The sequence below is a fragment of the Dromaius novaehollandiae genome, chromosome 13 (genome assembly GCF_036370855.1).
Source record: "Dromaius novaehollandiae isolate bDroNov1 chromosome 13, bDroNov1.hap1, whole genome shotgun sequence".
NCBI lineage: Eukaryota > Metazoa > Chordata > Aves > Casuariiformes > Dromaiidae > Dromaius > Dromaius novaehollandiae.
Genome location: NC_088110.1, coordinates 6154519 through 6167048, shown reverse-complemented (window position 1 = coordinate 6167048; position 12530 = coordinate 6154519). Strand labels below are relative to the sequence as shown.

The 12530-nt window shown below is 39.1% G+C and overlaps 1 protein-coding gene across 1 annotated transcript in view; it reads right to left on the bottom strand.

The window, feature by feature from the left end:
• LOC112984386 (uncharacterized) overlaps positions 1 to 7964 on the bottom strand; it is a 164644-nt gene extending 156680 nt beyond the window's left edge. Inside the window, exons 1-3 of the mRNA XM_064519519.1 lie at positions 7885 to 7964; positions 6713 to 6916; positions 1259 to 2795 (exon numbers count right to left, since the gene is read on the bottom strand). The gene's annotated coding sequence lies outside the window, so the exon portion shown is untranslated. The remainder of the gene's footprint in view (positions 1 to 1258; positions 2796 to 6712; positions 6917 to 7884) is intronic.
• Positions 7965 to 12530: the final 4566 nt, after the last annotated feature.

The following is a 12530-nucleotide window of genomic DNA, read 5'->3' as shown; positions in this document are numbered from 1 at the left end:
CATATTGCAGATGAAGGGTGGGGGTTTTTTAATCTTGTTTTGTGTTTAGCCTCATTGCCACAGGAACTTCTGGATCAACAGATGCCCACAAGTAAAATCAGAGGGCCATCGCACATGTACCTGCTTCACATCTTCCAGATTCTTTGGAGAAAAGGGGCCTGAATGATTTTGTTGCTGCTCCATAGCCAGTCACCCCTGTTGTGCCTCTCTGTCACCTCTGCCAGCCAAAACCTGTATCTTTCTGTCTGTGGTGCATCTGGTGCACTTTAAGCTCTGCTTCCATTACCAGAGAGCCCATTAATAATACCAGCATGAGCTTCCAGGCTGTCAGAACTGCTTTCATTCGAGATTTTTCTCTGTTGTAAGAGAAAGGAGTGTAAAGCAATTAAACTGTGCCTCCCTCTCATTTATGGCAGGTATAGTTTGAACGGAGTAGACATGGTTAGTGTCTTGTAACTCCCATCCAAGGCAGGACAGCTCTCAAATATTCCCAGATTGTGTATTTCCAATATAATGTTCCTCGCACAGAGACTGATTAAAAGAAGTGCATTCATTCACCTGAGGACACCTAATGCGCTGTAGCTCACTAGGAAAACACACTCAAGATAAACTACTTTTATTTTATTCAGAGTTAAACTAGGTGAGGTTAACCACAGGGGCGAAGGTGTGTGCTGATCACGCCTAACTCTCCTGTGGTAAGTAGCACAAGTATAAAATCCACTTAGGATTTCATGGCACGATAACCATCGTTCCTGCATTACCCCAGCGGCGTTGTCTTAGCGATGGCGAGGGCCTCCTCGCCCCAGCCTGAGCCCCGCACGCTCGGAGGCCCGGTCTGAGAGCGCGTCCGCTCAGCAAGTGAATTCTCCTCTTTGTCCCTGGCTGCCTCGCGACATGAAAGGCAGGGCACTCAGCTTCAATGACCCTCTCAAACACAAACGTTCAAGGGTTTGTTCTTAAAGGCCCCTGAAATTTGAACGCACCTGTTACACCACCTAAGTAACCTATTAACTGAATTAGGTACATCAGCAGCAGGTCTTAAACTCTTTTGTTGCTTTGATTGTTATAGAAGTCAAGCCCCAGGGAGACGTATCCCAGAGTACACATCGGGAATCAATCCGAACATGAGACGCGTTTTTTTGTAAGCATATGTTTCCATGACAGGAACGCTAGAGCTTTCATACAGAAAAGTGAAAGCTGATTAAGCAGAAGTCACTATTCTTCTCTGGAAAAATAGAATGATTGTAAACAGACTCACCTCAACGGGGCCCAGTCTATAGCAGGAAGTTTTACAATGAAACAATTTGTCCTGATGCCATAAGTTTTGATTGCCATGCCAGAAATATCCAATGTGAAAATTTAGCCTGGATTTTCAATAAAGTCAATTTGCCAGCAAGCTTCTGAACACTAAGTGTAAGACTTTTGCTGAGAAAAAGAAAAATGAAAAGACAGTTAGAGCAACTCTGATCCCAGACAAAGTCCTGCAGCAGGCCAAATCTGGATTTATGGCATGATACTGGCTCCAAACACAAAATGCTTCTTATGTGCATGCAGGGAAATCCATATCACAGTTCTGGCAAACTCCTGCCGAGGAATCGACCCGAGGCTAGTAACAGTCATGACACGCCGCCAGTGGAATGTGCCTTAACACAACCCCAAAGTTTCAGGCTTGCAAAGAAATAACAATAATGTGAAAAGTAGTTGGACAGCTATTAACACACGGTTCTCTTTGACATGAATTGACCAAGGAACCACTATCAATTAAAACAAATGAATGGATAAAAGGCTGAGGATTAAAGTGTCCTCTTAGAAAACAAATTTGTGATGAAAAGGTTTGCTAGAATGGATGCTAAGATAGAACAGTAATGACAGTGCTAACTGATGCTTTAATCCTTATCTCTATTCTTAAATTTCCAATATGCAGCTTTGGTAAGTATATCAAACATTACGCTTGCGAAGTATTTAATAGATAATATTTTCATAAAAAGTATGAGGCACATCTCCATCTATATTCTTATTTCTTTGCTTACAAAAGCATCTATAGGGGACCCAGTTCAAAGCCAGTTGCTTGGCTTGATCTCAGTTTATTTATCAAATACTAATCAAGGGCTTCAACTTATATCAGACTAGGCTTGCATGTTGGAGTATCTAGCTTTTCCTGCTCTGCCATAGTTCATAAAGGTCTAAATCACTAATGCTAGATGTCAGTCAGTGTGGTGACAGTGCAAGATACTCACTGGCACCACAGACAACCACAGACATGTGGCAAATGAAGGAAATGCTGCTTTGTCCCTGTTCTGGCTCCATGGGCCCATGAGAAAAAGGACTTGAGGTGCTGGAGCACAGGCAAGGAGAGCAAGAGCCCCCCCCTCACTTGAAACACATCCACAGACCCCTTCACACATCATGAAAACTTCCAGTGCTCTGGCAAGATAGTGATGGTCTCTGAGTGTCTGGACAATTCAGAGCACACCAAGGCCTCGTTTGTGCCTCAGCAACAGTCTACAATCACAGCCCCCAGCAGAAACTACGTTTCCCACAAAGCTTCCTTCATCCAGGTGTCTGACATCCTAGAAGTGTCAGCAGAGGCCAGCTACAGGGCTCATCCTAGGAGCCTTGGCTTGAGGCAGCATCATGGAGCAGATCCTGTGTCCAGGTAATGGCGACACTCCCTGAAGCAAAGCAGGTGCCACCACATCAACCGGCGGCAGACATCATCCAGGCACGCTCGGGGCGCCCTGCTGCGCTTGTTGCTCTATTCATCCATACTTGTGAGAAACAGGAATACAAATAGCCTATAAAAGAAAACGCAAGTGAAAAGGACAGTGACCCAAACAGAAACTTGCCTATAGAAATAAAAAAGGAAGCAAGACAGACAAAAATAAATCTGCCAAACACATAGAAAGTGCCTCAGGGCCTCTCACTGCCTGTGACCAGCCTCTACAAATATTTCTTTTTTTTCCCCCCATCCCTCAACAACAGTAGGGGTTAAATAGTTTCAGCAGTGCAGGGAGGAAGACAGAAATCCAGAAGCGGGGAAGAGCAGAGCTGAGCAGCACAGCCTGCGAGCTCCACCCGCCAGCCTGCTGCGAGAGGAACGCGGAGCCGTGTCAGCAGAGAGCCCCTCCCGGCCCCTCCATGCCCACCAGCTGCCCACCAGCTCTCCGGCTTCGGAGGCACGTTCAAACCTGCCGTGCATATGCCCTTTGAAAAATACCTGTGCTCTAACTCCTGTCTATTCCCTTCCATGATTATTCGTGATAAAAAAAAGAGTGCAGTATGGGTAACGTGGTAAACGTAATTCAAAAGCAAACTTCTAATTAAGAAGCAGCACTGACTGAGTTGAAGAGGAATTCCCCAGCACGGAAAGCATACTGTGAAGCTAGGGCAAGAACGTGGTTCCCAAACCAGCCCTTCCAGGGGCTCATAGGGCAAAAACACTAGTGGGGCAAACGTGACTAGCCTCTGCTAAGACGAGGTGGAGAAAAAATGTTGAGAAAATAGTTCAAATGCATACACATACATGTATCACTATCCCACCAAAGCAAGCACTGTGTTTCTACAATCACAACTGCATTTTTTTGTAATGACTCAAGACTAAGAATCATAAATTAAATGTAAATTACTTGTGTATAATTTACGAATACCTAGGGCTAGTCGTTATTATTCTCTGCATTAATAGTTTTCCACTGAATGTTCAGATTGCTGCACTGTAGCTTAGTATCCTCTTTTCTCCTCAGTGACCCCAGAAGTGAAGACACATATTGTAAAAGAACAGTATTTCCTTATGACCAAAGGGGAAAATATCCTTCTTGTACTGCAAAGCTTGTATTTGTCATAGGGAATAATAAAAAAAAGAATCTAAATTGTTTTTCTCATAAAAATATTAAAGCAATACCATCTCTGCCTGCCTATGATTAAGGGTGCTTTGTAAACAGATTGTTGTTCATTTTGTGAGTCATATACCATAATATTGCAGGATCAGGGTCTGTTAGTCTGAAAATATTTAGCAATCCTACAAGTTAAACATAGTACATAAATAGAACTTTCTAATTAACATTTCTCTTTTGTCTGTCACTTAATTTGCCTTTTACATATATATATAACAAGCATCACGACAGCATGGTATTACTGTTGAAATAAACCTGCCAAGACAAAAGCGTACGCCTTAGATTTATTTTTAACAAAAAGAACAAAAGTAGACTCTTTTTCCTTTTAGTTTGCTTTTGTTCCATTTGTAGGTTGTTCTGATAGCAGGTTGATTGTTTCAGTGAAAACCAATAAGTAGAAAATATTTTTTCTGAAGAGATATTCAGTGCTTTAACCTGCCCTCTAGACCTGAGGTACCTGCAAGATACTTAAGGGTCATCTGTGTTATTTGACAAGTGTTACATCTAGTATGACAGGCAAAGATACAACCTTAACACTCATTCTATGGTGCCATTTTGAACCCAACTCTGGTGGCAAAATGTTATTTTTTTTTTAATATGAAATGTGATAGCTTAGTGCTGAAACATGAACTTCCAGACACAAGATAATATCAAAGTGACCATTTATGATGCCTGTAATCATAACCTCTACATACGGCTCAAAGACTCATTCCACACAAGAGATACATACATAAAACACTGCAGTCATTTATGGATGCCCTTTAGCCCAGATGTCTAAAACTATTCCAGTGAAATACAGCAAACTAAAAACAGTTTTCTAGGAACAAAGCATAGGGCAAGGAGCAGCTTTCTCATTAAAGTCCTCTAAGGAGTTATAGAAACAATTCCACTTATTCCTACTGGTAATACATGAATATGAAAATTGATTATCAAATACAAGGCATATCCTACTGCAAAGACAAGTGCTTGAATGGATGAACGGCAACAAACATTTCCAAAGCTCCTGTTAGTTTTGAGAAGTTTCACACCATGTCTTTGAGGTTACTTTAGCATCAGCTGAAGTGCAATTCATAGAACTTACATTTGGGAACCTAACTTCCTTGCGTAGTTAATGGAAAGAGACCTAAAAAATGGGGGTTGAATATATGAGTTAGGTGATACAAATTAGAGGTGCAAACACCTTGAGTTAGATGATACAAGTCAGAGGTGCATACACCTTCTTCTTGTCTTCACATAATTTTGATTTTTTTTAATCCAGAATTCAGAAAAAATATCTATATATAGATATATAAACACACACATCCAAATTAACTTTGAATATTCTTTGGATTATACAGTTAGCCAACAAAGCCAGCATTTAGCCTTGGTCGGACACCAGATACCAAGAATTATCATGATTTTTGTTATTTTACTGAATAATTATATATGAAGTGAAAATTAGATAGTTACGTGGATGCTCCACCCAGAAGTATGGACCTCCAGACCTGCTTCAGAGGCGCTTTAGCTCCACATCCCTTTCAAGAAGAAGGAAACATGGTTTCTTCAGCTTTCCTTGCCATGTTTCTTCTCTTGATCCCTCCAGATGCAGAATCTAACTAATAACTCCTCACAAAACCATATGCTCCAGAGCCCTCTCCCCATACACGCAAGAAAAATCCCATTTTATCAGTAGACTAGTTAGAAAAAAATATCGATGTCAGAGAAAAAGAGCTGATGTCCTCCCCCTGCCATGTATTTTATTTTATATATTTTAGACAACAATTAATTTTAAAACATTAAATAAGTAGTCTATTTAATGTCTTCTTTTCAATACATCTGAGCTGCAAACATCTAGGAAATTGCACATAGTTAGTGCACTGACACAGAGAAGAGATTCTACTGCCTACCTGTATTAGATTAATATTTTGCTAGAGATGGTTTTAATGATAGTATAACTGTGATTTCCAAAAGGTGAATGTTAACATTAAAGGTGAATGTTCTCCTTCCCTGAACAGCTATACCATTGTATACATGACAATTTAAAACAACTTATCATTATTTGTGTTTTAATATTTTGCATTGCATTACTTCCCACAGAACGTAGCTGCTTCCGAGAAGAATATCAACTATCCAGAATAGGCTACCTGCATTCACTGTCAAAAAGGGAAGGGCTAGTGAAAAATCTGCCTTTGCTGATACGTCTGCCATGCCATGTTCAGCTCTTTCACCTTTTTTGCTCTGTAAAGAAACTAATTCAACTCACCTACAGCAGCAGAGGAGTATGTCAGCTGAGTAACGGATGAAAAAAAAAAAAACACTCTGTAGGGAGAGCTAAGGCTCCGCCTGTTCCAACAAAGCCCTGGCACATGCTGCGGAGCTGCGTCAGAGCAGAAGGTGGATCTTGCCCCTTTCTCTAAGACTTGCAGTGGGGACAAGCAGGATCGAGAGCCTGGTGCATTACAGGCCTGCATCTGCCTACATAGCTGCATTAAGATAAGCCACAAGCTTGCCTTTAAGCTAATTAAGTAACTGCTTTCAACCACAGCTATTTCTTCACAGCTTTCCTAGTCTGGCAGTGATAAATATATAGTAACGATGTTAACAGTTCAGGTTTATACAGCTGGTGTAACATGCAGAATTGCACTCTCATTTACAGACGTGGCAAGGTCCTGAGTCGCCCTGCACCAGTGGCACCACTAAATTTATGGCAACCATGCAGATTTACACCGAAGAGACACCCGATGACCTCCTCTGCATACGAACTCACGCATGGGTGCTAAGCCTAAAAGCAATAATTATGTATTCATAAAACTATACACTTATTCGTAAGATGACATACTCACCAAACAGGCTAGAGGTACTGCACTGGAAATCACCGCTCCTTCAGCATATTGCATGTAATTTTTAATGCTGTTCAAGACTAATTACTGTGAAGTACTTAACTGGGCTCCAACTGATAGATAATGTTCTTGACTACTTGTCTTCTCCTCGCAGTTGCCAGATGCAGAAATCCAGATTAGTTTACACCACTTAATCAGAGCTTCCAGCTGAAAACATGAGTGAATATTGCACACTTCACTTTGCTTCCCACTGATAAACTTTCTATCCAAAAAAAATAGCTCAGTTAATCAGTTCTTTATATTTGCCTTTCTTACCTTGCAAGAAATTATTTGGCACTTTAGTGTTTTGTTTAAAATGTAAATGAAATCACAATATATGAATTTAAAATCAATAACCAAATATATAAAATGGGTCAGGAATTTTCACATTAATGTGACCCTGTCTGCACGTTGGTTATGTTCTTTAAAGCAATTACATGCAAGCTCCTTTCGCACACATGTAGAAGACTTTTGGATTCCTGAGGATCCATGCTACTAAAGCAAGAAAGTGACTGTGAATACAATGTTGCTCATTTGATCTGTCTTATTACAGAATTCAAGGCAGAAGGAGGATGAAAACTGTTAAAGAGACTAAGTTTCTGTCATGTCCCAGCATTTATGCGATTTTTAAAATATACTTTTTTTCCTTCAAAAAGCAAAATATCCCCCCCAAAACAATAAAAAAACCACATCCATAATTTCCTAAAGCAAACGCTAACTCAAACAATCCTCTCAGGTGAACATAAGAAAAAAACACAAGACTGCACTTCAGAGCTCAACCCAAATCTAAAAGGAAAGACCTTCACTTCTAAAAACATAGTCACGAGTACTAAAACATTAAGAAAAAAGTCTTTGCACCCTGAGCCACAACAGGTTGTCAGTCTTCACAACGAACATCAGTGTGAGACCTTCTGCCTTAGCTCAGGAGGAACAGGACAGAGTGAGAATAAATGAGGAACACTTGCAATCTCTTATTTCTGCTATGCTTCTAGGAGCAACTGAGAAAGTTTTTCAGGGCATAAAGTGCTAAGAGCTTCTACAGCCTGAGAGAGGTATGTGTTAGTTGTAACATGCTTGAAATAAACTAAAAGTTAATTTGTCACCTGCAGCAGTGTAACTGGATTATACAAGCCTACCTGCATGACTGGAAAGCCTTTAACTTTGGAGAGAGCTTCGCAGAATCTGGATGAAGGAACAAGGGAGAGTCAGGTTTGGAGCCTGCTGGGAAGATGAACATGCTATGACGAACAATGTTGAATTTATGTATGGCGCCAGAGGCATGGCCTCCTTCTAGGATCAACAGTCCTAGCACTGGGTCACCACAGAAAAACGGGCAAGCTAGGACAGGGACAAGTGAGTGCCATTCTGCTTAGAAAACCAAAGAGAAAAATGCTAAGTATTATTTTGCTCATTTGCCTTGGGATATACAGTCACATCAACACACAACTGAACAAGACTCCTACACTGATCCTCCAAAATGGATCATCTGATCATTACACAAAATATTTGGAAGCGGTGCCCTGACTCCTACTGAACATTGCTAAAGTAGTTTCACTCTCTTTACTAACATGTGTACAGATTAATTACCAAAGTAAAATACAGAATGCCTGAAGACATGTGATGCGTTTCATTACCGCACCTGGTGAAAAGTAGCTACAGCTGCAATAACCTGAACTACAGCCCGATGATTTCCCCTAGACGGCTGTGGTTTTCTGAAAGCATGTAGCAAAGGAGAGCGTAAGCAAAATTATCGTTGCAAAACCTTTTGACTGCTGGGAGAAGAGAATGAAAGGAAGCAGCAGTCAAATGTCAGTTTTCCCACACGTTTCTATTGCAGGGAAGTATTTGGGGGGAATAATTTTTATTAGAAGGAATTTTCAGAAGTACAAATGGAATTAAAAAAAAATTAACATGCACAGTTGTTTCTCCTGAAAATGTTTTTAATGACAAACAATTGGCCAAAAAAAGACTACATTTTGTCATTAAAAAACTCAGTTTCAGGACTCTAAAATATTGATAAACAAGCAGGTTTTGGGTTTACCTATAATCCATCAAGTAAGTGAGTAATCAAAGAGGAAGTTTTATAGGTTGTATAACATAATAGACTAAAGGTTATACAGGAATGGGTGAATAAAAACTTCTAATTTTATAAGGTAGACAAGTAATTTTATGAATGTATGTGCTAGCCTACTCACTACCATCACAACTTCCTGCAGAATATATGAAATGTGCTAATAATATTACTTATCTGGAATTAATGATGAACACCAACTTTTTTTTACATTGACTACATAGCAACTGGAGCTTAGTATTCACCAGTAGTGCAACCAGAGCGTGGCACTTACCATGATGAAAGGGAACAGCCATACCAAAGAGAGCTACCAAGAAGCAGAGTCTGTCAATTTTGCTATTCAAGGGGAATTTTGAGCTTTAATTTTGCTGCTGCTGAAGCCTGCATGAGAAGGCTGGACCACAGCCAAATGCAATAGTCACAATGTCTGCAAATCAAAAAAAATAAGCCATCAAGAAGCTCAAGTCTTTCTATATAACATAATTATTGAACAGTATCAACCCTTCTCACTCTCCGAGCTTTGAAAAAAGATCTTGTCATAAGCACGAGCAAGTGGGACAGGATCTTAGAAGGGCTGAACTCTCCCCCTCCCCATCCATTACAGATCCAGACCCTAAGACTCAGTTATTACTGTGCTTATTTTTGCCACCACTGTACAGAGACAAGTGTCTTTTACTTGGGAAAGGATGAAATGCAAGGGTTCTTGTGCCTCTCCCATATTTCTTTTAGTTGCTACGTGGAAGTAGAGAACATCCTGATTCATTTTTTCTTCTTCACTGTAGCTGCTTGCAGTTTGCATTTTGCATACTGCTTGCCCATCTGATGGGAGATGAGCAGGTGTGCGCTGAGCTCTGTTCCAATTTACATTTTGTATTTTAAAACAGACCATAACTTGCCATAGGCACTTGGTTCTAAGACAGAATGCCAAATACAGAACAGGAAGGTTTGCTTCTTAATTGCTTAAGTAAATAAAACTTTCTTGTGAAATATGTTACTATATAAAACATTGATGAAATACCACAGGGTATGTCTACATTTTCCAATCCCGCCCTCAAAAAAACGCTAACAACTGAATTTCCCACACTACATATTACTAGCCACAGCAGTTCTTCTTTCTGGTCAGTTAAAAGCACCACAGGGACTGGGAAGGATTCCTCTGGGAAGTCCAGGTTGCTTCCAGTATTTTGCCTGAGGGGAGTACGGACATACAGAAACACATTTTGATGTGTTGCAACACAGGCTTTGACAAGGAAATGAAATGGTTCATTGTTTTGGGTATTTAGAAAGTTTGTTATTGCAATAAGGAAATATATATCCACAAGATACATCATGAATACACAAAGCACAATACCCTCATTTATGCAGTATGAATCTACAAAGTTGTTCCTACAGTGTTCTGTTGATTTGAAATAAAGGTCTGCTTTGGAGCCTATCTAAAATCCATACACTTGGGGAGAGTAATGAAGACTATCTAGAATGTGAATGTCACAGCACTGGTTAGCACCAAAAAGAAAAGTTTCATCACTTAGCATGGTTGTGATTCCTGCAACTGGCATATTTTAGGAGTCTAGGCACTATTTGACTTCATAAACTAACACTTCCTTGACTCTACCCACCTTAACCTTTCCCATTAAGAAAATGTCATGATATCTAAATTATGCTGATCAATATTTATAGCAAAGATTTCTTCAGACTCAGCTGTTGACCTGCATAAAATCTTCCATAGGGCTTGAAAGGCAGCAGCAAACATCCCTCACCCTACTCTCTGTGCACCATGCTCAGAGCAGAGTATCCAGCTTCCAGCAAAAACCTGCAGATGTTCTGCTGGTAGAATTAGCACAGCCCAATGAACCGTGCCATTTTATACTAGCCTTCTGATGATGAAACAAGGAGAGCCAGCAACAATTTTCCTATATATTTCAAAAGCATTCATCTTTCTCTTTGCAAATTTGGCAAATTCAAAGCTGGACACTTCCCTGAATACACAGCAGTTTACCTTTATTCTGTGTGCAGGAATAAAAAACTTTGCAGTGAAAGTACAAAAAAAGTCTTAATAAAATAGGAATTATATATCCATAGTAGTATTTAACTTGCCTAACACTATGTACTTAAAAATTGAGCACCTAAGCACTGATACAAGGCTTCTCTTTTTTTTAAAGAGAAAAGATCAGTGCTCTTATTTCTGCTGTTTTTCACCTCTGTCTTTTCCATGCTTTTAACTATCTACCTCCACTTTATTTCTGCTTTCCATGGAGTATTATAACAAACATATAGTGATTAATTAATCTAAACATGATATTATTATATCATGAATTATCAATAGGATTCATCTTGACTACATTAGTCACCTAAAAGTTAAGCATCTAGCTTTACTGGTCCCTTAGACAGTTTTAGTCAATGAAAACAGACACCTGCAAAAGTGATTCATGCCACATCTTAAACACTTTAAATGGGGTGTTTTTCCCTTATGGACCTATGTCTTCCTATTGCTTGACTATAGAGGAAGGAAGCAATTTTTAGGTACATAATATTAGGCAAGAAAAATATTACTATGCATATATAATTCTTATTTTATTAAGACTTTTCTTTGTACTTTTACTGAAAAGCTGTTTACTCCTGAACATAGAAGAAGTGTTATTGCTTAGCTTGTTGTCACCTTCTTGAGCAGGGCAAGCTGGAAAGTACTGCTGTTTCTGTTGGAGGAAGTGCCCCATATTCTCATATGTGCGCTCCTGGACTACAAAGATTCAAGTACCCACTACACGATGACAAGACATTGCATTACCAGGAAGCAGGAATAAATTATGAAATACATCTGTAGTTAATTCAACTATTATATCTAAATTAACATTGAAATCAGGGTAAGTCTGGCTAAAACCATTTTTTTGCTGACAGAGATCTGTCAGAGGATTTTTCATCAGAAATTCTCATATGATATAAAAAACTTATGATCTTTTTTAGGCTTTCATTTTTTTTTCATAGTTTCTCTAAATAACAGATAGACAGCCCTTACAAATCATTCCATCTTACACAGTTTGAAATAAAACTACTTTGAGGAAGAAGTGAGTTTCTTACTTAAAAGAATTAAAAATTCAAAATGTTTCCAAGTAAAATACTTGTGTTTTAAGTAGGCCATTAGGAATCTTTAATACCACTGTTATTCTGTACAACTGTTATTTCTTTCATAAATATGTCACAGGTTTTATTAACCAAGAGAACTGTGTGATAGCTTTACAAGGTGTATAGGATACTAAGAAACAGTTTCAATGAACCAATTAAATCATAATTATAATCTCTTTTTTTCCCCATTTTTTCTATTTTCCGTTTCACAGATTTGCAAAACAAGGACAAAACAAGAAGCTTATACACAGTCCAAAGTACTGCGGTAGCTTTCACCAGAGTGTTAATATTTCCAAGGTGCACTAAAAACACTATAATCCTATACATATAACAAGAAGGATCATTCTGTAAGTATCCAGAAGGTTCATCTTTCCTCCACGCAGTAATTTATACAATAAGAGATCATGAATCATTACTATTCAAAATGAATCTACCTACATCATCTTTATACTCTGAACCCCAGCTTCCTTTGTTTTACTCTCTTCTCCCCTAGGTCTGACTTCCCCAAATGGTACTTAACTAGGTCAAAAAAATAAGCAATCGATTTATTATTACACTGAAGTCCATGTTCTCTTGCTCTCTTAATTAAAA